Source organism: Panthera uncia, chromosome A2, assembly GCF_023721935.1.
Source record: "Panthera uncia isolate 11264 chromosome A2, Puncia_PCG_1.0, whole genome shotgun sequence".
NCBI lineage: Eukaryota > Metazoa > Chordata > Mammalia > Carnivora > Felidae > Panthera > Panthera uncia.
The window spans coordinates 97,268,168-97,292,931 of NC_064816.1; the positions used below are offsets into that span (position 1 = coordinate 97,268,168).

At 37.8% G+C, this 24,764-nt stretch overlaps 1 long non-coding RNA gene and 1 other non-coding gene across 2 annotated transcripts; both read left to right on the forward strand.

The window, feature by feature from the left end:
- Window positions 1–24: 24 nt before the first annotated feature.
- Window positions 25–129, forward strand: LOC125931130 (U6 spliceosomal RNA). Its single transcript, XR_007460386.1, has one exon. It is a non-coding gene; the product is annotated as a U6 spliceosomal RNA (small nuclear RNA).
- Window positions 130–872: 743 nt separating this feature from the next.
- LOC125929942 (uncharacterized) lies at window positions 873–17,621 on the forward strand. The gene is made up of 2 exons (XR_007460005.1): window positions 873–12,537; window positions 13,889–17,621. It is a non-coding gene; the product is annotated as an uncharacterized LOC125929942 (long non-coding RNA).
- The last annotated feature ends 7,143 nt before the right edge of the window (window positions 17,622–24,764 follow it).

A 24,764-nucleotide genomic window follows, 5' to 3' on the forward strand; every position in this document is an offset into this window, starting at 1 on the left:
CTTAGCAAAACTAGTCTCCAGAGTGTTCCCTTTGGCGGCACATATACTAAAATTGGAATGATATGGAGAAGACGAGCCTTGCCCTGCGCAAGGATGACACACAAAAATAGTCTCCAGAACTAAACTCAAAAAGGAGGTTCGTAATCTTTACTACCTTCCTATTCTCACTTTGTTAAATGAGTATCAAGGGCCAATAGTTTCTTCCCCCACCCCAACCGAAAACTATCTGCTGAAACTATCTCTACTCATTTTAGGTTCACCACCCTATAATTTTACATGACCCTGAGTTTCTACATTTGGCACTATACATCTATCAGAAAGGGCCTATAGGAATGAAGCCCTCGGTAAGCAAAGCAGTTGTCTCCTGGGTATGGGCTATTTCCATTCAGGCTTTTCTAGTGTTCCTGGAGATACACTTGAGGCATTATTTCTTTTTTTCATGTTGATTGTGATAAAAGCCTCAATTCCCAGTGCAATCTATCACTACCCTGCAGGTCGGAGACCACTGGGCTTGTTGCTTTTATTGTGCCTGAGGACAGCAGATGCGATATCCTTAGGCCTGGGTGTGCTTTGTTATGCTTGTTAAGTACAAAATGCCAGAAATGTATCCAGTGCTTGACAAAGTACAAAATACAAAAGACAAGGGCTCTGTCCTTACCACCTCTGATTCCAGAGTATAAAATAGCAGGTAGCACTAACAGTATCAGTTGACCACCAAAGACAGGCTTGACTATCATAAAATGCCAGGTGAGTGAACCAATTTAAATGAAAATCTTGTTAAGAGGTGACTGGGAGGGCCTGTGGTGGTTATTCAGAGGAACCCAAGAAAATTTTTTATTTTATTTTTATTTTTTTTGAAAACTTAATACAAATTCACCTTGCCTAGAGCATGTGCTCTGAAACACAAGAAATTAAAAGAATGGGTGGGGAGAGGTGGAACAGAATGAGAACCTACAGCACCTAGAAATGGAGCCATATTCTCCTGTGACCAGCCTGGAAATAATGAGCTACTTAGTGGTTGTGTCATTCCTGGCACCACTCTTGCTATTAAACCTTATCTCCCCATGAGTATCCAGTCAGGCCAACCTCTCTAGTGCCTGCTCAGCCTTCTGCCTCCTTTCTAGTGCCATGACACTCCTCTACTGATGCTATTTCTCTTTCTTTCACTTTTCTGTTCTGTCTACACACATTCTATCCACTTCTCAGTACAGCTAAATTTCTAGCTCCCTCATGAATATTTCCCAAGTGTGGCGTTCATATACCATCTCAGAACCCCAGAACCCCAATGGCATTGTGATTTTCTCATGGGTTCCTCCACTTGTTTTCTGAAGAGACTGTGGGTAGATTGGTGAACCTTGACTTGCCAAAATTGTAAGATATATCAGGGTAAGCTGATAATTATTTATCATAAAACACATTCCACACAGCAGGTGCTCCGTAAATACCTGACTTCCAAACCTGATTCCCGTTGTTGATCTTAAATGAATGACCATCCACACTTGTCTCAAAGATCTTCAACATCAGAGTAAGATATGCTGTCACCACAGTCACCAGCGATTTATTACCCTTTCCTCTTTCCTACTCCCTGTTTTAATGTGTTCTTCAGTATACACACCTTCCCCACACCAGATCTTCTCCAAAATATATCTCCCACCAGCTAAAAAGTTGACCTGCTGTACTCCTCTGCTGTGGAAGACCTTTTACCTCTATACTTATCCCTGTTACTTGGAAGGAGGAGTTTGTTTTTCCTACTTAGAAAATGGCACTTTTCCTGGTACTGCCATGACAGTTACTAGATGGAGCCTTTGTTTTGTACCTTTGTGAATAAAACCTGAGGTGCAAAGGATGAAACTCAATGATATTTATGAATCGGTTTTAAAAGTACTTATCAGGATGGGGATTTCATAAGGCATGTATCTGGTTCACTGGTAACACAGCCTAGTCCTAGAGAAATTTTTGAAGCTTATGATTGATTGCAGAACTATTTCATAATCATCAGAAACCTTTATTAAGCACCTCCTTTTTTTCTTTGTTATTTGCAACAATTTAATCATGTGTTACTTCAGCCTAGGTTTGAAATATATTATTTCTCCCACTTGAGGTGCTTAACATAATCTGAATTATGGAAGGATGGCTATGGATGGATAAGTGAAAATTCCCATCATACTTGCAGATAATCACAGACCAATGAGAGTACTGTTTGCTATGAATTGTAAATAGGTCCTGATCATAGTTTTATGCCAGGGCATCCACATGCTGCTACTACACTCCTCCTTGCAACAAAAGACAGTTGACAGGGTGAATGTGGTGAGGTGATATTTAATGTTAGCAGTAATAATTTTAACTTACATTTGCTGAATTTGTCTTAAATACTAAGCACTTTTCTGAGTACCTCACTCATTCATCTTATTTTACCTTTTAAAACTCTACTATTGCCAAGAGGTAGAAACAACTCAAATGCCCATCAACAGATGAATGGATAAACAACATATACATACAATGGAATATTATTTGGCCCTAAAAAGGAGTCAAGTTCTGAGACATGCTGCAGTGTAGATGAACCTTGAAAACATTATACTAAGTGAAATTAGCCAGACACAAAAGGATAAATATTATTATTATTCTGCTTGTATGAAATATCTACAATAGGCAAATTCGTAGAGGCAGCAAGTACCTTAGAAGTTACCACGGACATTGGAGGGCTGGAGGAAAAGGATGTCAGTTATTGCTTAATGAGTGTAGTATTTCCATTTGGGGTAATAAAAACTTTTGGAAATAATAGTAATAGTTGCACAGCATTGTGAATGTAATTGATGCCACTGAATTGCATACTTACAAGATTGTTAAAATGGCAAATTTTACGTTATTTATAAATATTTTTCCATAATACAAAATTGTGGAAATACCCTATTATTATAAAATCCAATTTGAAATTTGAGTATATCAAGAATGTTTAAACAAATAGGAGTTATATATTCTAATATAAAAAGAAGTACAGGAAGCTCACATGGCATTGATTTGTGGTCTCGGCAACATGCAGGCCATCCTTTCTTTGAATCTCTTGGCTTTCCCTAATGATAACAACATGGTTTCTGGAACTCTACATATTGCTTTCATGTTCAAGGTAGAAAGAAGAAGAAAGGGGTGAAAAAGTCTAATCTTTTTCTTATATCAGTGAAAAAGAAAGGCTTTTCTCATGCCCCCAATAAATTTCCACCTATATCTTACTGTGCTTTAGGCTATCTCTAGCAACAAGACACAGTAGTGTTTACCTTTTCCAGGCTCTACCAGGGAGGCAGAAAGGAGATGGGTTGGAAATATCTGTTAAGGAATGAACGCTGTCTGGTACAATGACAAAAATGAATGGAAAGGTTAAATCAGTTTCTCAACCTGGCAGCTGACATTTTCGACTGGATAATTCTTTGTTGTGGGGGGCTTTCCTGTGCACTATAGGCTATTTAGCAGCACTGGTGGCTTCTCCCAACTAGATGCCAGTAGTCTTCCCATCCCCCACCCCCAGTTATGATAATCAGAAATGTCTCTAGACAGTGTCAAGTATTTGGGGGGAGGGAGCACAAAACTGCCACCAGTTGAGAACTTCTGGGTTAGATGACTGGCCAAAGTCTCATTGCTGATAGGTGGTGGAGATGAGGTTTGCACCCAGGACATCTGACTTTAGAACCTTACCTCTTGGCCATTCTTTTGACCAGCCTGTACAGTTGAGCGAACGGCCTTGTAGTTCACAGGACCAATGGATCATCTGAACTAACTTGCAAAAGACTGAGTTAATGAGACATCAATGAATTGCTCTGCTGCCTGTCCACATGCTTTTCCTGAGCACTTGTTATTTAGCCACAACCTTCTACAGTTTGGAAGTAATAGCAGGTGTATCAGGGAGAAGCAGGCATCGAATCACTATCCCAGACATTCTCAATAGGGCAAAATGGTTCTTAGGAAAGCAAAAATGTCTTTGATAATTAAATGGTTTGTGGCCCCCTAAAATTCTGCCCCCCCAACAATAGATCTTATCTCAGTATTTAATTTCTCTGTATTTAATTTTTTTTTCTCTTTGATGGAGCATAATGGAAATACACGTTACGATACACTGCTGTAGCCTGAGGAACTAGGTTGAGCAGACTATGTTTCAGAAAAGGTGAGAAATACTATTACCTAAAATGAGATGATGTGTATGTCTAGAATGTGAATGTTGAGTGAATATTAGGAATCCCCCTGGGTGTTTTCATTAGATGTATCCCTTTAGCTATTGTTCCAGTCACTAGGCATCCCAATTAATTCACTTTCATGTCTCTCTATTCATGAATGTAATAAACTTTTATATTTGTCTCTTTTTACCATCACATTAGTTTCACTGGGATATTTCCAACAAGTGAATTCCCTCCTCTCTTCATGTCTTTATTATTCAAATAGGCAGCTCTCTGTTTTTTTTTTTAAGTTTATTTATTTCAAGACAGAGAAAGTGCAAGTGTGTGGGTAGAGAGAGAGCAGAGAGAGAGAGAGAGAATCCCAAGAAGGCTCCATGCTATCAGCTTGGAGGTCAATACGGGGCTCAAACTCACCTACTGTGAGTCATCACCTGAGCAGAAACTAAAAGTCGGATATTTAACCAACTGAGCCACTCAGGCACCCCTCTAGTGTTTTCTTTAAAGAATAAAAGTGTCTAGGGGTGCCTGGGTGGCTCAGTCAGTTAAGCTTCCAACTTTGGTTCATGAGGTCATGATCTCATGGTTGGTGAGTTCGAGCCCCACATCAGGATCTCTGCTGTCAGCACGAGCCCACTTCGGATCCTCTGTCCCCCACTCTCTCTCCCCCTCCCCTGTTCACACATACTCTCTCTCTCTCTCTCTCTCTCTCTCAAAAATAAATATATATATTTTTAAAAGGAATAAACGTGTCTAGAAATACACTCATGGTATTAAAATCTCTTTGGATCATCAGCTGATTATTCACATCATAGGATAATAGGTAAATATAGTGAGACAAATAAGCTTAAAAGCCATAAAATTCAATAGATTTAGGTCTGATTCCTCGATTTTGGATAAATTATAATCTCATTGAGTCTTCATTTTTTATCTGTGAAATGGGCATAATGTCTACTTTATGTAAGCACTGAGATGAGAATTAGAGGAGGTACTACATATCAACTGCTTGGCAGAGAGCCTAGAGCATAGTAAGTGGCCAGTATATGGTAACTACTCCAGTAGCATCTGTAAATAACACTTAGTAAATCTTTTTTTTTTTTTTTTCTTCTGGGAGAAGAAAAGGATAGCAGTATGAGAAAGGACTGGCTCAAATCAAAGTGATATAAAAGGCACCTCTTCAATCAGTGTTTGGCTCAGGACAGTAAGCCGGGCCTGACTGTACATGTTCTGAACCAAACCATCGTTCTGGTCTAGCACAAAGACAAGATGCCTGAAGTTCATCTAGGAGAAAAGGCAATACTGAGCTCTCTCTCTCTAATATTCCTTCCTAGAGCTGACGCTGCCCAACACTTAGAGCACATCACTTAACCATCCATTTATCAACACCCTCTTTTCACAAATTAGGAGGATGGTACCTGCCTCTGTCTTCTTAAGAGATGGTGAAGACCAAATCACTTCATTCATTTATATCTATGCCACACAAGGCAGAATAAAGCACACCTACCCACACAGAGTTTACATTTGACCCAATTCCATAAGATCTTTCTTATTTATTTCAAACCCTTTGCTTAGTAAACACTTGAGAAATAACAATGGCTCATTTGTTGTTTTGTTATTCTTCAAAATATATACATTTAAAAATGCACAATAGCAATTTAATGCTGACTGGTGACCTTGGGAAAGTGGGTGCTCATTGTTGCTAGGGTATCTGAACTGAAGTGGGTGGTTTGTATGAACTAGCTATGCTCCTGGGTACACAATTCGATTGTCTATTGATCTGGGATAATAAAGTGTTCAGAGAATACTTGCTTTTTATAATGGATCAGATAGAGGTAGAAACTAGATGACTTTTGAAAGTAAATGTTGTTTCTACTTTTTAAATCTCTTATCTCTGAAAATAACTTTATTATTTAGCTGAAATTTCTTCCTTGAATACTAAAGCTGTAGATGGGGTTTTGGAGAAGGGATGTGTAATTATTTCTGAATCTTATTTTTGACACCTTTTCCAAGCAGTTAAAATATATGTGAGATATTAACATTAAGGAGCTACAAAAAAAAAATAACCCAGAGCTTTATTTTATATTTATGACTTAATCTGGCTGTAAAGCAAACGGCTCACGAAATATTCTAACAGTCACTTTTATACCGAGAGCACTAGTTTAAACTCACTATAACAGGTACTAACAATGATTTTATTTGCTAGAAAGGCACATATTCTAAATTTTGACCTAGGGAACTTCTATTAATTCCAATACATGAAGAGTCACAGGATAATCTTACAAAATATTCACACCTAAACATTGGACTCTGGTACAGTGTCACAGAAGACACTGCACCAGAGTCCATAAACAATTCTTTCTCACTTAGAAATGGCAATTTACTTGAAATTGTTCCTAGTCCCAACTATCTGATTTGGAGATTTTATTACCTTTTAGCCATTATCTCATAAAACAAAAAATAAATATATACATTCGTCTCTTCTGAAACATCATTTTCCTTCAAATCAACCTAATTCCCCTCTTCTCCCGTCTCCTCATAATATTATCATATAGGAACTCTTTTTTTTTTTTTTTTTTTTTTTTTTTTAACTGCAGGGACGGAATTGTCTACCTATAACGTTTTAAAGCACACAAGTCATGAAATCCTAGGGCGAAAGTTCTCCCAACACCAGTAAATCTTCCTCATGGCCCTTTCTGCATCCTCCAGTGCTCATTTCATAGCCCACCTAGACATCCTCCATCCTTTATAGGAAAACATTAATTTTCGGTTTCCTGGCTTTGACATGATTATGGTCCAGTGTTTCTCTTACTTTGGAATTTCTGGTTCATTTTTTTTTTTCTTCCTACTTATCCCCTTTATTCTAAGGCAGGGTGGGTTTGGAGATGATTTATATTGAAGAAGAAAAATATACAGGCCCAAACTGAAATTCCAAAGGATTTGAGGTAGGTTTCTTTAGATCCAGGGACGATACTGTTTGTCTAGATTTATCCATCCCTTTTGATTTCTTGGATATGGTAAGGAATTCTCATATCTCTGCTACTAGACTTTGAGATCCAGTAGAATGAACGAAGATGCTCAGAAAAGGTCTCTTAAATGAATATAATAATAAATATTCCTTAAAGTATGTGTTTTATTCCCATATCTTACATCATTTGATACACCATACTGTTTGAGTTCTGACTGGTGGATGCCAGTGCCTGGGCACTGTGGTATCATTCTGGTTACAGCTTCCAGTAGGCATGGTATCAACCAAGCCAAAGAGTAATTATTTTCTCCTATAAAATAGAACTTTATTGTATCACATAAGTACAAATATAAAAGGAACATTCTACTTAATTAAAAATTACATAATAAAATCTACACTCTACATTTTAAACACACATTTGAAAAAAAAAAAAAAAGCCACATAGAGAACTAAGGCTAAACAAATACAGTTGACCCTTGAACAACCCAAGTTTGAACTGCGCAGATCCACCTAATGCATGGAAATTTTTTATAACTACAGTACAGCACTGTATATATATTCTCTCTTCCTCATGATTTTCCTAATAAAATTTTCTTTACCTTACTTTCTTGTAAGGATAACAGTATATAATACATGTAACATATGTGTTAATTGAATATTTATGTTATCAATAAGGCTTCTAGTCAACAGTAGGCTATTAGTTCCATTTTGGGGGAGTCAGAAGTTATACATGGATTTTCAGCTGTGTGGGGTTGGGCACTCTTAAGCCCTGCAGTTGTTCAAAAGTCAACTGTACATGCATCTAGGTACAGTTAAATACCTCGCTAACATTTAGCTATTCAGTCACTGTGATGTAAACTCCATGTTTCCCCGGACTTAAGTAGATCCCAACTTAAACCTTCCAAGGCTTCTCCATGTGATGCTCATTGAGGAGATTTGTAGAAAGCCTTACACCTCTCCCTAGAAACAATGATCTTCACCTGCTGGTTCTCAATTTAAAAGGGAGAAGAATTTTAATTGCCATTCCAAGAATAAAGGTCTATTTGCTTTCCTAAACTGCTACTTTCTCCTGTAACCTAAAACACACAGAAAGTTAAAAAAAAAAAAAAAGTGATATCAGGGCACCTGGGTGACTCAGTCAGTTGAGCGTCTGACTTTGGCTCAAGTCGTGATCTCACAGTTGGTGAGTTTGAGCCCCACATTGGGCTCACTGTTGTCAGTACAGAGCCCGCATTGAATCCTCTGTCCCCACCCTCTGTCTGCACTTACCCCACTTGGGCTCTCTCTCTAAAAAAAAAAAAAAAAAAAAAAAAAAAAAAAAAAAAGGTGATATCACTAAATCTAATCAAAAAGAAATTTTACTGGCACCTGGCCCGTCTCAAATCTCCACAACTTGCCTGTTATCTACTCTGGCTTCAGTCTGCCATATTTTTAAGATGGATCTCTTTCCTCAGAACCCCTTTAAAGAAAAAAAAACTCACTTATATACAACATTACATAGTATTAAAGTAGAAATAGGAGATTGTTTTCCATCCTTTACCATCATGTTTAAAGTGCATTTTATCTACCAAAGTTATTTAATAACTTACTAAACTTATCTTAAACATAGCTCCTTGGAAGGACATTAAGAACCTATCCTGGAAGCCCCTTCTAAAGAAAGGACAGCAAAATGCCCCCAAAATGTTGCCTGCTTGGAAAGTCATCTAAAAGTTTAGTGCTGAGGAAGTGACATTGAGTGGCAGCTTGGACATGTGCAGAGCTGGCAGAAGGGGACTTGGACAGGCATCAGAAGCTCCTCCAGCTACTCAGAACTGGAGGACTTGATGGGCAGGGGAGCGGTGAGAAGAGGGGACAGGGGCTGTGGTGGATTTCATGCTTCTGTGGCTTGCCTCTGTCTCTAAGCATAGCCCAGAGATGCTCTGGCAGGAGTGGGAGCAGCTGGATAGATCAAGAAAGGCTTTTGTCCTTGCCACTCACTAACAGACCAGATTTGGGGTGAGAGATGCAAAATAAACAGGACTTCAGGCAGGTTTGGAATGATCTTAATACGCTGAAGCTTAATCTTGATTAGCATGCTTGAGGTTTGAATTGTGTGGAATTTTTTAGACAGAAGTAGGTGGATTTGCATTCATCCTAGGGATGTGTTGAGGAAACCTTCACCCCCTTCTCACAATACAACACTTAGCTTTCATTTCAATATGTAACACTAAACACTTTTTTTTTTCCTTTAAGGAAAGATCATTAAGAATGATCTTTCTACAAGGAAATCATGGGAAATAACAAAATCTCTCAAAATCTGTTTTTATGTGCTGTTAGAAATAATCATTTGAAGGGTTTTTGTTTTGTTTGTTTTTTTTTCTCTTGATCATTCTGGAAAAAATTTGTGGGCGAGGACGATGTGGAAAACTTCAGCATTAAAAATAATATCCTAAGTAATCCAAAAGGGAAATTAATTTTCACTTCAAAGGTGTTCAATAGCACAAACATTAAAATAATGAGTGAACTGGCTCTCCTGAGAAAATGCCAACTGTTGCTGCTTCCCACTGGGTTCTACGTGTAACAAGCTTCTCTAGCTGCCTTAACTTCTAACTCTGTCAGGAGACTTAAGAGGGACATCTCTTCCAGCAATTAGAAACGATCTACTGTGTTACTACACACCAACTTCTCCCATTGTTCAGTCTCTAAGAATTAGTTGGTTTCCTTAACAAGTGAAACTGTCATTGTTTTTGAAAAATATTAATAGTAATACGAGGCAACTCAGACGCAAAGGGTGTCTGAATTGATGGCATCTCCCTTTCAGCCCTGTAGGAACAGCAAGTATGATGGAGTACCCATTCAGACCCAGATACAGAGAACAGGCCCTTAGGGGACGGCCTTGTTGGAAATTTCAAGGCAATGATTTCCCTGTTAAGCTTTGTAGCAGACATGAAATGTGGGTAGTGTAAATAATTTAAGTTCATCTTCTATAATGTTTCATGTTATTATATAAAAGGTAGAAGTTGAAAAAGAGAAACAAAGGACTTAAGCAATCCATTAGGTGAATAATCATTTATTGAAAAATTAGAAACGGACTCTGGGAAAGCCGGTTACAGAGCTGGCTTGTTGAAATACCTTCTTCCATGTGACCTTCCCTCAAAGTTGCCTGACTCTAGTGTCTCCTACCATTTAAAGGGTGATACAGGTGCTGCCACTCCAAGCTCCACACCTCAACTCTCACCCATAAAATTCACAAATACCTTCGTCCGTTAGTGTTTTTCTTTTTTTTTTTAATTTTTTTTTAACATTTATTTATTTTTGAGACAGAGAGAGAGCGTGAGCAGGGGAGGGTCAGAGAAAGAGGGAGACCCAGAATCTGAAACAGGCTCCAGGCTCTTAGCTGTCAGCACCGAGCCCGACGAGGGGCTCGAACCCACGGACCGCGAGATCATGACCTGAGCCGAAGTCAGACGCTCAACCGACTGAGCCACCCAGGCGCCCCTGTTAGTGTTTTTCAAGAGTAGTAGCAGATGTGGACTATGCTGTGAACAATCTTAACTATATAGATTTTTAAAAGGTTCACAGTTCCCGCCCCCCACACACAAATATTCCTCATTCATAACTATATTCAAACAAGTGTCCCATTTGACTAAAATAATACCTGCTTTTGATAAGGGGAGCTACATGCCAGAGGTTTTCTGGGGGTGGAGGTTGGGAGAGTGGACAGTCAAAATCTGGGAGAGAAAGGAGAAAAGAAAATCTTCTAAGTACATTAGTTTCCCTTATAATATTAACATGAAAATAAAAATTAAAGACACTAAAATGCCCCAGGGGAAAAGTCTATGAAAACTTTAAAAAAGGGATATAGGGGTGCCTGGGTGGCCCAGTAAGTTGAGTGACTTCAGCTCACGTCACGATCTCACAGTCTATGAGTTCAAGCCCCACGTTGGGCTCTGTGCTGACAGCTTAAAGCCTGGAGCCTACTTCAGATTGTGTCCCCCTCTCTCTCTCTGTTCCTCTTCAGCTTGTGCTCTATCTCTGTTTCAAAAATAAACAAACACTAAAAAGAATTTTAAAAATAAAAAAGGGATAGATAATGATTTCTATAACCAAGTTATCTCAAAAGAACTTAAACATCTCTATCCCCAACCTTCAAAATATCTAAAATGAATTTTAGGACATTAATCCAATTGTTTTGGGTTTTTTTTAATGTTTATTTATTTTTGAGAGAGAGGGGGAGAGTGCAAGTGGGGAAGGGACAGAGAGAGAGAAAGAGTATCTGAAATGGGCTGACAACAGACAGCCAGATGTGGGGCTCCAACTCCTAAACCCAGAGACTATGACCCTGAGCCTAAGTCAGACACTTAACCAACTGAGCCACCCAGGTGCCCAACCCAATTGTTTTATCTTTAAAAATACTCCTAAACAAAACTAATAAAATAGTAATTATCAGATAGGACTGCAGAAATCCCAAGGTTGCCTCTAGCAACTATTTCTAACTTTGTTGGAATGTTGGTGTATCAGAGGGTGTGTTTCTTTTTCTCTCAGGTACTCTGGTAATAGGCTCCCCTAAATTGAAATGCCTGCTTTAGTGATTGTCTCTGGTTTTCCCCCTTGCTTTCCCTGGACTATTATTATTAATTCTGTCTATGGTAGGTACTATTTATGTTGAAAGATTTCCTGAGGACTGTTATCAGCACTGCCCACAAGGAATCCCACTTTTTCTCTTGATGTATTCATGTAATTTATAATTTGAACCTATGAGAGGGCTCAATGGAGAGATTATTTAGAAGGCTACTTGAGGCATAGTACAATATGGATTACCATAGCTAATCCAGGTCATTATAATCTTTACCAGAAGTTATTTGCTCTTGTGTATAAGTGAAACTAAATGTACAATTATTTTATCTTAAAGACCATGCTTATTAGAGAAAGACAAGATTAAGATTCTGTAGTTCCCAGGGTGCCCGGGTGACCCAGTTGGTTGAGTGTCCAAGTCTTGATCTTGGGGTCATGGGATCAAGGCCTGCATCAGGCTCTGTGCTGAGCTTGGAGCCTGGTTGGGATTTTCTCTCTCTTCTCTCTCTCTCTCTGTCCCTCCCCCCTGCTCACTCTCTCTCTCTTAAAAAAAAAAAAAAAAGATTCTGTAGTTCCCTTTAAAGCTCCCAAGGTATCTTCCTTATAGTCATATTTGTCTATATATTAAATTGTATTTATAGTACTTTCTATATAGGCTTGGATTTATTGATGTATATATGTGATTATACATGGATGTATGTATCTAGACTTGGTTATGCATAGACGTAAAAATAAAATTACAGATATTATAACATAAACAATACATGTAGAATTTAACATTAAGATGTCTTTTAAAATTGGACCTAAGAGTGGGGTGGCTGGATGGCTTAGTTGGTTAAGCGTCTGACTTCGGCTCAGGTCATGATCTCACCATTCTTGAGTTCGAGCCCCACATCAGGCTCTGAGCCTGGAGCCTGCTTCAGATTCTGTGTCTCCCTTTCTCTCCTCCCGTCCCCTGCTCATCCTCTGACTCTCTCTCAAAATTAAACATTAAAAAATTTTAAAAATATAAAATTGGACCTAAAGAGTATTGGAAGGATTTATTAAAAAGTCTACTGGATTAGACATTAAACATGATTTCTAGTGTCTCCCTTCCATCCCACCTTATCACAAATTGAGTAAGCCATTTAGCCTTTTGGAGCCCTAACTTCCTTATTTGTAGTTGAAAATAAAAAATTATTATAGATACTTGCCCCTTTAAATCATAATAGGGCACCTTGTGCTGGGAAAACTGAGACAGAATGGTCTGCACATGTGCTTTATTTACTGAACTTCACAGCTTAACAATAGGATTTCCACTTCCAGCAGCAATGGTAGACAAGACACTATTTTCTGGAAACCAATTAGACCATAAATAAAACATTTTGGTTTGTTGCTGGACTCCCTGAAAGTGGGTAAAATAATCTCCAAGTCCGATCTTCCTCTCCCCCAACCCCTAAATAAAAGGAAGAGCTAAGTCAACACTGGAGCTGGGAGCAGTGAGCTGACAAATGTTCTTAGCGAGAATCCAAGGAGAGAAGTGTGTTATCCTGAGGGATACTATAAATTGCAATTTAGATACTGAACTTAGAGTGGACAGCAAGGGAGGGGAGCTGAACCTGAGATTCTGCATTAAGCCAGGACTCTCAAAGAGAGCTAATGGGGCCCAGGTTGGTCATCTTCCCACCTCCTAGCAGAAAGCAAACCAGATCTCCATCAGAAAACATTCTATGGTATATCCCATGAGATTCCCACAATTTATGATCAGGCAACTGTTAGTTCACGATCAAAGACCACTAACCTCACAAGGTAAGCCACCTATATTAGATATATTTCAGGTATAGACTAGCTGCTTATGAAGTACTTAAAGTAATGTACAATCAAAAGCATAAGCAGGCAGGGCACCTGGGTGTCTCAGTGGCTTAAGCATCCAACTCTTGGGTTCAGCTTAGGTCTTGATCTCACAGTTTGTGGGTTTGAGCCTCACATCAGGCTCTGCACTAATAGTGCAGAGCCTGCTTGGGATTCTCTCTCTCTCTCTCTCTCTCTCTGCTCCTCCCCTGTGCTCACTTGCTCTTGCCCACACACACACTCTCTCTCCCTTTCTCTTAAAATAAAGATTTTTAAAAATTAAAAAAAAATTATAAGCAACAGAAAACCATTAAGAATGATCAGGCAGTCATGGGGCTCCTGGGTGGCTTGGTCGGTTGAGCGTCCGACTTCGGCTCAGGTCATGATCTCACAGTCCGTGAGTTTGAGCCCCGCGTCGGGCTCTGTGCTGACAGCTCAGAGCCCGGAGCCTGTTTCCAATTCTGTGTCTCCCTCTCTCTCTGCCCCTCCCCTGTTCATGCTCTGTCTCTCTCTGTCTCAAAAATAAATAAACGTTAAAAAAAAAAAAATTAAAAAAAAAAAAAAGAATGATCAGGCAGTTCTGAAAAATACTAAATGGAACACCTAAATATAAAATATGTAAATGTTGAAAGAAAAAAATGAAACATATTAAAAAGCAGATTAGCCACAGCTGAAAATGCATTAATGAACTCAAACATAGAAATGAACAAATTAACCAGAATATAATCCTGAAAGAAAAAGGACTGGAAAATAAAAATAGTATAAAGTGTTGAGGATAAAATGAGACAATCTAACATATGTCAAATCAGAGTCACAGAAGAAGAGAATAAAGCTAATCTAGGAGTAATAGGCAAGAAATTTCCAGAAATGCTGAAAGCTATTAATCTACAATTTCAGAAAGCACAATATTCCCAAAAAGGATGAATAAAAAGAAAATCAATGCCGAGATATCACAAAGTAGTGACTCTAGAGCAGCAAAGACAAAAGTTCTTAAAGCAACTAGAGAGGAATTGCATCACAAAAAGATGATCATTTCATGGACAACAGACTGATCAACAGTAATAACAGAAAACAGGAGGCAATGGAATAATATATTTGTTGCTGAGAGGAAAGACTTATGAAGCATTAACTGTTTTAGAGTGAAATCAAGACACAAACTAAAACTGAGAGTTTATCAACAGACTCACACTAAAGGAACTTTGAATCTCAAGTTGACTTTAGAAAGATCATATTCTCTGATGACAATTCAATTAATACAGAAGTCAATAGCAAAAAGGTATTTTCCAAGTCCCCACATACTTGAAAAGAGACTGCTTAATCATTCATTTATCAATAAATCATAATGAATTTCAAATACTTAAAGCTAAATTATAATGAAAATACAACATGTCAAAACTATTATTTTTGAAAGAAATTTGTCACCTATAATTAGGAAAGGGAGAAGTCTGAAAAATGAAGTAAGCACCCACCTTAAGTATTTAGAAAAGAACAAGAGAATAAACTCAAAGAAAATAAAAGGAAAGAAATAATAATAAGAGAATTCCATGAAATCAAAAAGTACAACAGAAAGATAAAGATGAAAGTCAGCTTTTTGGAAAGACTTAAAAAACAATCCATTGGCAAGACTGAGGATAAAGGAGAGTACAAATAATACACCAACTAAAAAGGGCTTGTAAATATAGATACAGCAGAGATAAAAAAAGACAACACAAATTTATTGGCAATTTTGTGCCAATAAATTTGAAAACCTAGGTAAATTTTGATAATTCTTAGAAAATATAACTTACTAAGACTGACTTAAGAATTACAAAATCTGAATAGTCCTAAAGCTACTAAAGCAACTAAATCAATAGTCTAAAATCTTCCTCCAAGGAAAGACTAGGCCCATTTAATTTTATAGGTGAAATTACTAAATATCAATGTTGATTTCTATGTTTTACAGACTTAGCAGCAAATAGAAAAATAAGAAATACTCCCGAAATCATTTCATATAACCTGGGCACAAAAGATAGCAAGTACAATTCAAGAATAGAAATTATAGGTCAATCTCAGTCAAGCTCATTCACCTAAGAAAAGTATTATCACATCTGGTGGAGTTAAACAAAAAGTTTATCATGACCTTGTTGGGTTTATTCCAGGAATGCTAGAGAAGTTTAACATTAGAAAATCTAGAATTGTGACCCAATATAATAGATTAAAAGGGAGAACCCATATATAATCTCAGTAGAAGAAGAAAAAGTATGGGATAAAGTTGACCATAGATTCAACATAAAAAGTCTTATCAAACTTTGAGGAGAAGATAATTTTCTTTATGTGAATTAAGGTATCTATCAAACCTTTAGTAAACATCATTCTTAATGATGAAAAGTTAAAAGCATCCCACTGGAAATCAGAAACTAAAAACAACTTATTAGTAATAATAAGAGACTTTGACAAAGTGGCTGGCTTTAAGACCACTCAATTGCCTTTCTAAACAATGGTCATAAACATTTAAAAATGTAAAAGGAGCTCCTGGGTGGCTCAGGCGGTTAAGCGTCTGACTCTTGATTTCAGCTCAGGTCATGATCCCATGGTTCATGGGACTGAGCCCCAATTTGGGCTCTGTGCCGACAGCTTGGAACCTGCTTGGTATTCTCTGTCTCCCTCCTCTGTTCATGTGCACTCTCTCTGTCTCAAAAATCAATAAATTTTTTGGGGCGCCTGGGTGGCTCAGTCGGTTAAGCGTCCAACTTCAGCTCGGGTCACGATCTCGCGGTCCATGATTTCGAGCCCCGCGTCAGGCTCTGGGCTGATGGCTCAGAGCCTGGAGCCTGCTTCCAATTCTGTGTCTCCCTCTCTCTGCCCCTCCCCCGTTCATGCTCTGTCTCTCTCTGTCCCCAAAATAAATAAACGTTAAAAAAAAAAATTTTTAAATAAATAAATTTTTTAAAAAATGTAACATAAAAAAGGTTCAATTTATAATTGCAATAAAAATATAAGGTATCTGGGAATACACCTAACAAAAGGCATACAAGATTTGTATAGAAAAAATATAAAACTTGATAGAAAGTCATTAGAGTCTTAAATGAAAAGATGTACCATGTTTATGGACAGCAATTGTAATATTGTAAAGATGTATATTCTATCAAACTGACCTATAGATTTAAGATTCCAGCAGGATTTTTCATGGAATGGGCAAGCTAATTATAAAATGCACATGAAAAAGCAAAGGGCTAAGAGAAACTAAGACTCTTAAAGAATTGAGTGTAGGGGTGCCTGGGTGGCTCAGTCGGTTGAGTGTCCCACTTCGGCTCAGGTCATGATCTTGTGGTTCGTGGGTTTGTGCCCCGCATTGGGCTCTATGCTGACAGCATAGAGCCTGGAGCCTGCTTCGAATTCTGTGTCTCCCTCTCTCTCTGCTCCTCCCCAGCATGGGGAGCATGTCTCTCTCTCTCTCTCTCTCCTTCAAAAATAAATTTAAAAACATTAAAAAAAAAAAAAAAGAATTGAGTGTGACAGGAGTACCTATGTGACTCAGTTGGTTAAGTGTCTGACTCTTGATTTCAGCTCAGGTCATGATCTCACAGCTTTGAGATCAAGCCCCCCATTGTGCTCTGAGCTGACAGCATGAACCTGCTTGGGATTCTCTCTCTCCCTCTCTCTTGCCCCGCCCCTATCATGCATGTGCTCTCTCTTTCTCTCTCTCTCAAAATACATAAACTTTAAAAACAAAAACAAAAAAAAGTGAGTATAACAACTTGTACCAAGTATAAAGGCTTTCTATAGAGCTACAATAATTAAAAGTTTAATCTTGGCAGATTATTAGAAAAGCAGACAAATGGAGAGTGACCGAATGGAACAGAAAATAGGTCCAAACATACAGAGACACTTGATATTTAATAGAGGTGAGATCGTAGATCACTGGTGGTGAGACAGGCTATGAAGGATCAGGGAGAAGGGAATTGGAAGGAACTGTCGATAGGTATAAAATTTCTTTTGGGGGTGGGAGGTGATATGAATAATCTCAAATTAGAAGATGGTCATGGTCACACAACTTTGTAAATATACTGAAAGCTGTTGAACTATTTACTTTAAAAAGTGAATTTTATGGCATGTAAATTGTATACCAGTAATTCTATTTTAAAAAATAGTACTGTTTAGTAATGCAAAACAATGGGGATGAATCTTTAAAAACATTAACTTGAATGAAAAAGAGTTCCAAAAGATTATAGATAGTATGATATCATTTTTACATAACTCGAAAATGAGCAAAATGAAATAATATATTACTTGTGGATATATAGATATGTGATAAAAATATTTGGAATATGGCAAAGGAAGGATAAGCATACACGGGAGTTATTCCCTCAGGGGAAAGTCAGGGAAATAGAACAAGGGAGGAACCCATGATAGAGGCGATGGTACTGGTGATCCTTTTAGTTCTTGAGTTGAGTGAGTAAAGTTTTCATTTCAATTATGTATATTTTACATATTTTATATTTGATTTTTTGAGAGTTTCAACTATAATATTTGCAAGGTAATAAAAGAATAATGCCTTTTAAGTTATCATACTATGGGTATACCAGCGAAAAGTAAATCACTTATAAAGGAGGAAGATTGACCCTAGACTTTCCCATATCACACTCAAAGCCAGGGATAGTGCGGCAATGTCTATAAAGTTCTGAAGAAAAGAATGCATGACTTGAAAAATTTAAGCCCAATTCAATTATCCTGCTAGGATAAATACAACAGATAGATCATAACCATGAAAGGATGTAAAGAAATCAAAATCCACAAACTTTTCTTGGAATAAAAAATAAGATAACTGGACCCCTGGGTGGCTCGGCTGGTTGAGCCACGACGCTTGATTTTGGCTCAAGTCACAATCCCAGGGCCGTGGAATCGAGCTCCGCATCAGGCTCCTTGCTGAGCATAGAGCCTGCCTAAGATCCTCTTTCTCCCTCTAGCCTTCTCCCCGACTCGCACACGCTCTCTCAATCTCTCTCTAAAAAAAAAAAAAAAAAAAAATTAAAAACTAAAATTAAAAAATTAAGTTAGTTAAAAACTACCATGTGACAAAATCTAAGCAACCAAGTAAATGAATCAAAGTAAAGCGTGCAGAAATGAAGAAGCCATGACATGAAAAGGTCTGGTATTGAGTACTAAATCATCTATTTTAAATGATGAAAATAAATAATAAATTAGAAATAGACACTTCTCTAAAGAAGACATCCAGATGGCCAACAGGCACATGAAAAGATGCTCAATGTCGCTCCTCATCAGGGAAATACAAATCAAAACTACACTCAGATACCACCTCACACCAGTCAGAGTGGCTAAAATGAACAAATCAGGAGACTATAGATGCTGGAGAGAATGTGGAGAAATGGGAACATTCTTGCACTGTTGTTGGGAATGCAAATTGGTGCAGCCGCTCTGGAAAACAGTGTGGAGGTTCCTCAAAAAATTAAAAATAGACCTACCCTATGACCCAGCAATAGCACTGCTAGGAATTTACCCAAGGGATACAGGAGTGCTGATGCATAGGGGCACTTGTACCCCAATGTTTATAGCAGCACTCTCAACAATAGCCAAATTATGGAAAGAGCCTAAATGTCCACCAACTGATGAATGGATAAAGAAATTGTGGTTTATATACACAATGGAGTACTACGTGGCAATGAGAAACAATGAAATATGGCCCTTTGTAGCAACGTGGGTGGAACTGGAGAGTGTTATGCTAAGTGAAATAAGCCATACAGAGAAAGACAGATACCATATGGTTTCACTCTTATGTGGATCCTGAGAAACGTAACAGAAACCCATGGGGGAGGGGAAGGAAAAAAAAAAAAAAGAGGTTAAAGTGGGAGAGAGCCAAAGCATAAGAGACTCTTAAAAACTGAGAACAAACTGAGGGTTGATGGGGGGTGGGAGGGTGACAGGTATTGAGGAGGGCACCTTTTGGGATGAGCACTGGGTGTTGTATGGAAACCAATTTGACAATAAATTTCATATCTCATGAATAGTGAGATCATGACCTGAGCCAAAGTCAGACCCTTAACCGACTGAGCCACCCAGGCGCCCTGAAACATAAATTTTTTCAATATATTGACTCTACCTCAATCTTTGTCACTGAGGGAACTATTGACATTTGGGGTGGACATGTCTTTGATATCAGGACTTCCCTCTGCATTATAAGATGTTTGGCATCTCTGGAGCCCAGCTTCCAGAATGCCAGGATCACCTCAGCTATTATGACCTTGAGAAACAGTTCATGCATTTCAAATGCAATGTAAGCAATTGGCACTGCCTTGGGTTAAGAAGCACTGTTCTAACCTCTTAAAGTCTTTCATAGCATTTGTTTTAAGTAGGCTCCGTGCCCAGCATGGAGTCCAACACAAGGCTTGAACTCCCAACCCTGAGATCAAGAATCAAGGTTTAACTGACTGAGCCACCCACGCACTCCTTTTTTAGTTTTTTCCCCCTAAATTTAGAGCTATGCCACAGAATTAAAATCTCTTGATTTAAAATTACAAAAGGGATTGTTTACCTAATATTCATTCAATTTCATATTGGTTTCCCTTTCTTCTAGTAAATTAGAGTAAAAATAAACAATACAGAATAAGCCTTTGTATCCAACACAACCATTTAGAAGTTAACAAAAAATATTTGTTAAAACAAGGAATCTGAAAAAATACACATACTTACTTTGCATATTTTATTTTTGTTGCTGTGATAAAATACAGATAACAAAATTTATCATTGTAGCCATTTTTAAGTGTACAGTCCTATGACTGCGACATTAATATATTCACATTGTTGTACAGTTATCACTACTTTCCATCTCTAGAACTTTTTCATCTTCCCTAACTGCATATTTAAACATAAACCACATATACAATCATTTGCCGATCTTTTGATTTGAGGCCAAGATCTTTCCTTTGAAAGTGGTCCTCTGATTGGAATTCCCCTTGGCCATCTTTTCTGTATGAATTACACCAATAATGCACTCGCCAGGATTTCCGGTTTCAATTTTCTTTAAAATGAAACGAGCTGAAAGATACTTCAGAAGGAATCTGAGTGCAGAATCCTCCTCTATTCCCCTTGACCTCCCAATATTTTACCATTGTGATGCTCACACCTAACCAGAAAGCAAATTTTGCATTACTTTACATCTTCGCAAATTTTCTAACACACTCCACCTAGTCTTTATGGAAATAACAATTCATTCTTTTTGCATCAGTATTGTATCAGTTTTCAAAAAAATTTAAGTTATATGATTTTAAAAGTTACAATTCAAACAGAAACTTGTGGAAAGTATTCAACTGAACTGATGGGGACAGAAGTAAATATAAGGACACCTAGAAAGCTGTCTGCTTACTGTGAGCACTTTAAATGAAGGATGTCACTTATAAAATGATCTGGCAAGTTGGATATTGTATTAAATTTGAAATACTATGTATACTTGTGATGGTTAATTTTGTGTGTCAATTTGATTGGGCCACAGGATGCCTGGATGTTTGGTCACATGTTCTTCTGGGTATGTCCCTTGAGGGTATTTCTCGGTGAAATTAACATTTGAATGGGTAGACTGATAAAAACAGATTGCTCTCCCTGATGTGGGTGGGCCTCATCCAATCAATTGAAGACGGAAATAGAACAAAGAGGCTGAGAAAAGGGGATCTCCTGTTGCTGGCTGCTTTGAGCTGGGACATCAGTTTTTTTCCACTCTTTAAACCTGAACAGAAAGATCAACTCTTTTTGGGTTTTCCAGCCTGCCAGCTTTCAGGCTGAAACTATACATCATCACCCTTGGGGCTTAGCTTGCTGACTGTAGATCTTGGGAATTCTCAGCATCCATGACCACGTGAGCTAATTCCTTATAATAAGCCTCTTTATCTTTCTATATATATATATATGTTTTTATGTATATAATATACACATACATATTATATATATACACACACACACATATTATATATATATACACACATATCCTATTGGTTCTACCACTCTGGAGAAACTTAATACCTGACAACCAAATGCAGTGTGGATCTTGGAACAGAAAGAGGACATTAGTGGAAAAACTGGTGAAATACACATAAAGTCTTGGATTTAGTTAATAGTAATGTACTAATGTTGGTTTCTTAGCTGTGCTAAATGTACCATGATAATATAAGATTGAGCAGAAGAAGCTGGGTAAGGGGTTTTTGAGAATACTGTGTACTGTCTTTGCAGTGTTTCTGTAAATCTAAAATTATTCCAAAATAAAAACTCTGTTTTCAAAAATAGCATGTACTGTATTAGCCCCCTTCCTGAAACTATTTCTAATTACCTACTCTCTATTTGTTTTGTTCACCAAATCTCAATAATCTGTACTTCAGGAAATTATTTGCTTCTTTCTTTGTACCTTTCTGTAATGCTTGAAATTTTTTAAAACAGTACATATTATTTGACTGGACATACATATTTGACTAAAATGATAAAGTCATTCTTTAAAACATTTTAGTCTGTTTGGCAAGGTGACTTCTAGAAATCATCCAAATTCTGAAAGCACTGTGATGTTTGATTTAGTGTTAGTTTTTAATAACATGGTTTCATCTATAACACTCTCCTGGTGGACGCAGAGATAATTTTAAGATGAGGCTCCAGAATTAATACAATGTCACAGAACTAGACAGATAATTAGGTGATGTTAGTATGAGACTATGTTGTTTCTGACCTATACATAGATTATTGGCTTATGTCTCTGAGTTACTTTCGCTTTTTTCCAACTGTAAGCCTCATAAGGGAAGGGAAGGCTTTTGGTTACAGTTCTGTGGTTTTGTTCAACAAGGCAGTGAGGGAATAAAGAACTCAGGGGTCCATATCTCCAAATCAAAGTAATTGGAGGGATTAAAAGCACATTCCTAAATGTTCTAGTACCAATTAAACTGTTTCATGCTCACTCTCTGTATCCCCTTATTTACCCTTTTGCTTTCCTGTCGTCCAGCCTCTCCCTTTTGATTTTGACTATTAGGTACTCATTGTAGATTCTCAAGGGAGCCATTTCTTTTTCTTTTTTCACTTCAAAACTATGAATTCTATGTAGACAGAGCATCTTCATTTCCATGTCCCCATCACCTAAGCACAGTGTTTACCTGTCAATCATGGTGAGGGCTATTGAGTGAATGACTTTGAGACAGGAGGTAGTGGTGATGTGTATGAGCTTAGCCACCACTGCAAATGCAACCTCTGAGGTTTTCTAGTTCTACCTACTCACCAAAATTCTATGTCTTTCTCCTTCCCTGTGGTTTTCCTTTTTCAGCTCCCTTCTTCTTGCAATATAGCTAGAGATGTAGTGCCTTTATTCTGCACCTTCTGCATGTGCAAACTCTAGGGTCATCTGCTCTTTGTATGAGGCCAGGTCTTCCATTTAATTTGTTTATAGAAAGTATTAATGCATACAGTGATTCTCAAACTTCATCAGGCATCAGAATCACTTGGAGGGCTTATTAAAACAGACTGTGGGGCTGCACGCCAAGAGGTTCTCATTCAGTAAATCTGGGGTAGGAATTGGAGGATTTGCATTTCTAGGTTCCTAGGTGATTCTGATGCTGGTAGTCCAGAGACCCTATTTTGAGAATCATTGGTCTATACACAACAGAAGTACCAGCCAGTTGTCTACTCCCCTCTGCCAGGGGGAAAAAAAAGAGCCAGAGGCATTCATTGTCTAGAACTTCAGCATGATATAAAAATAACAGAAAGAATATGCATGTTTTGTTTTAAAACCAAGGTATAAAGGGCTTTTTCTCTCTTATAATCGTAATTCTTTAATTCAAATCATTCCATTGACTATATAAGTAAAGTTAAAACTGCTAACATAGAGAGAAGACTATTGATATTTCTATCAGAGTATATAAAAAGGTTAATTATGGTGTGCACATCTTAAAGATCTCCTTGCCGTGTGAGCCATCTCCAGAAATACTTGCCATAGAACTGAAATAGAAATGATTATATGAGTAAATTATCACCCACACTCCTTGCATGCATCATTTCATACCGCAAGCCTTTTCTCTTTTCAAGGAATAATGGTTTTACATTTTACTTTGTGATGGCACTCTAATTGCTAAATATAATAGGGGCATTATGCTACAAAGTTAAAAGATTCCAAGTGAAAAGATAAGTCAAATATAGTAATCTCATCCAGCCAATGATTCTTTAAAGTGTGCTCCTCTTTTTCTCCAGCTATCTCCCAACTCTGAACTCTCACACAATGATTGAAACTGAATACATGGCAGAAAAAAAAAAAAAAAATTAAAAGGGATCCTAGAATTCATCTAGCCCAGGCGCCTGCAACTATGACCCACTGGCCAAGTCTGACCCACTGCCTGTTTTTGTAAATAAAAAATTTATTAGAGAACAGGCATGGCTGTTTTTCTACATACTTTAATATGGCTCCTTTCACACTACAATCACAGAGTTAAATAGTTGCAACACAGACCACGTGGTCCAAAACCAAAAATATTTGCTTTCTCACCCTTTACCAAAAACATTTGCTGACTCCTGCTGTAGTCCAACCTACTCATTTGGCAGGTGAAAAAATTTATCCTGAGAGAGAGAAAAGTAGCTCAGGATTACACTGCTCAAACAGAAACAGTATTGGAAAATGCCAGGCATGGCCCTCAGCAGCTCCTATAAGAGCTTTGGTTCCCTCAAGAGTCAAAGCTGTCCTTCATGATGAGTAGAGAAGGGGATATCGGGGTAAGCTTGCATCTCATTACAATTTTCAAAGAGCCCTCCATATGACAAACCCAGAAAGAACAGTGTGACATAAGTGTGCTTTGATGTTAGTCCAAAATGTATAAATGGCATGAATTTTTTCACCCATGTACAAAACACATTAGCAGCTAACATTTAGGGCCTGTTTCTAATAATGAAACGTCCTTTTTCATTGATGAGAGCATCATTAGGATCGTCTTGCCTTTCAGAAAATATACTAACATTCTATCATGTAATATTCTCCACAGTGTCCACAACTTTCAGGAGAATGTGCCTGATAGTGTGAATTCTTATTTTCTCAATTAGGTTCACCAAATCAGCAAAAGCACATGGGTCAGTGTGTGTGTGCGCGCGCGCTCGCACGTTCCCCTAGCTATTTTTACATAATTTATACATCTCTAAAATAATAATACTTAGTGACAGTGCTCTCCAATTTGTGTTAAGGAAAATATGTCTATTCTGTAAATAAATCCAAATTCTATGGGTTTTGGTAGCTGCACAGAGTTGTACGATGT